Raw genomic sequence first — 2,675 nt, 5'->3', positions numbered from 1 at the left:
CATATGAGGAGAGAGGCAGAGGACTGTCATTTCTCTGTGGAGACTTGGGCTTTCTGGAAGGATAGATCCCAGAAACAGACAGAATATACCCAATTAAGCCATCACTTTCTTACAGGAAACTGTTTCTCAACTGGCTACTAACTATGAGGGACTTCATTAGGGAGGATTCCCTAGAGCTTGCTTTGAAGAAAACCTTGTTCAAGGGGCCGGGGAGATGCCCAGTCAGCAGAGTGTTGGCAGGGAAGCATGGAGATCTGGGTCTGGATCTCAGATCTAGAGGCCGTGGCAGGTCCCTGGAACGACAATGATAGGTGCATATTGATTTGCCATTAGAGCATATTGCTGGCCGGCCAGTCTAACCAAAACAGGGAGCTCCACCCTTAGTGAGAGAGCCTACCTCCAAAGATGAGGTGGGGAGAGACTGAGGAAGATGCTTATCACTGCTATCTGACGCCTACACACACACACAAACCACACAGACCATATACACACATACACACATCACACACACATACAATACACACACACTATACACACATGCATGCATACTCCCCATGCATGCATATATGCACACACCATATACACATATACACATACAAACCACACACACAATACAACACTCACACATACACACACCATACACACACACATACACACCATACACACACACACACACACACACACACACACACAGCAGAGATCCTGTTTAGGTTACTGAGGAACGTGGAGTGTTTGGAGTAGCCCAAGAGGACAATGAAGATTAAATATAGAAGACTTCAGTGGAAGGGGAGGCAATGTTCCCATCACAGGGGAAACTATAGAATTTTCCAAGAAACTAAGTGCAAGTGCAAGGCTGTACTAAAGAAGCTGCAGCACGGTGGCCGTATTTCTTGGAAGGAAACATCAGGAAATACAAAAAGAGAGTTGGCATTAGAAGATGGGCAGAGTCAATAGATGCGGTGCTCAGAAGCAGAGGATGGAGAGTCCTGGGTCTGCTGGGTCTTAGCAGAGGCAAAAGAATTCCAAATGGGGAGCCAAGGATGGGGGAACCAGGTACTGAGGGTGGAGATTGACCAAAGGGATCTGATAGTAAGCCAACCAGCTCTCTTCCCACATTAGATGCTATACCTGTGATGAGAAGAATTGGTGGGGAGGGGAGGGGCTGAGACAGATAACATCTTCAGAGTTTGTGTGCTTATTTTAAAAAGCCAGCCAAGGGCTGGGGATGCATACAATTCATTCTGTGGAGGTCTTGACTAGCATGCAAGAAGCCCTGGCTTCCATCCTCAGCACCACAGAATCCTGGTACTGATGATGCAGTATAATCCCAGCAGTTGGGAGGAGAAGGCAGGAGAATTAAAAGTCTATGCTACATAGAGAGTTTCAGGCCAATCTGTAATACATGTGGCCCTGTCTCAAAAGAAATGAGTAAATAAAACAAAAGGAAAAAATAGCAAAAGAGGATACCAGACTTCGATGTGGGCTCCTGCTGTCTTGACAGTTGATTAGAATTCAATAAAACAGTTATTTTAAATATCTTTTATTAATATTTATTTGTGTGTGTGTGCATGTGCCATGGCACATGTATGGAGACCAGAGGACAATTTTCAGGAACGGCTTCTAGAAATTGTTTTTTTTTCCTTTCAGCATGTTGGGTCCTGGGGATGGAACTTAAGTTGTCAGCCTCGGCTGCAAGGGCCTTTTCACACTGAGCTGTCTGGACAGCAGCGTCATTCCTTTTCATCTGGAGGTTTCCTATGTTCTACGAATGGATCCGGTTAAAACTCTAAAGAAGTGGCCCTTCCCAAGCCTGTTGCTTGTTGTTTGTGTTCTTCATTTGTGTGTGTGTGTGTGTGTGCATGCATGATGTATGCCAGAACTCTCCCACTGAGCTACATCCCCAGTGCCTTGCGTGTTTTTAGGGCAGAAGCATGAAGGGCTTTTGCTGCATCTTCACGATCTCTGCACCCTCTACAGATGTATCTTCCACTACTTCTTTGTCGATGCATCTGCTATAGTAATGTGTGGGCTTGCGAGACAAGCTTCACCAGGAATCTGAAGGCTGCTGGGCCAAGCTCTCCAGTATTAACCTAGGGCCCCTCTTCCTCTCTCATTGGCGGGGCAACTTAGCACACATGCAGTGGTCTGCTGCTTAGCAAGCCCTGGATTCCATCCCTAGCATGACATAGGCAGGTGCAGGTGTGTGGTCAATGGAGGGCCAAATAAGGCATCAGCCAAGCCTAGCCAGGACCCTACCTGGGCAGTCGATACCTCCCTACCCCCATGTCATTGTGGAGGTGCCCTTGAGTCTCAGTGTGCTGATGAGAGAAGAAAGGAAAACAATATTTGTGATGCCTTTTTTTTTTTTTTAAATTTCACTATAGTGAAATCTCAGCTGCAGGAAAAGCAGGACCAAAGGCCCCCCCCCCCTTCTCCACACACCCCTGGAATCCGACTTAACATTGTAAGCATTTTCCTTACAGCCTCCCAAAGTTTAAATATTAATTTGCCTGTAATTGGCGGAGAAAACAAACAAGCAATTAAAAACGTTACAGAACTGACTTTCTCTTTCCTGTGCCTGGCCCTTCCCTTTCATTTTGCTCCCACCGCCTAGAACTGGCTGTAAGACAATAGGACCCCAGGCTGTGTGGAATTCTAAGCCCCGCTTGCCTTAA

The sequence above is a fragment of the Arvicola amphibius genome, chromosome 12 (genome assembly GCF_903992535.2).
Source record: "Arvicola amphibius chromosome 12, mArvAmp1.2, whole genome shotgun sequence".
Classification (NCBI taxonomy): Eukaryota; Metazoa; Chordata; class Mammalia; order Rodentia; family Cricetidae; genus Arvicola; species Arvicola amphibius.
This window is presented reverse-complemented; position numbering follows the sequence as displayed.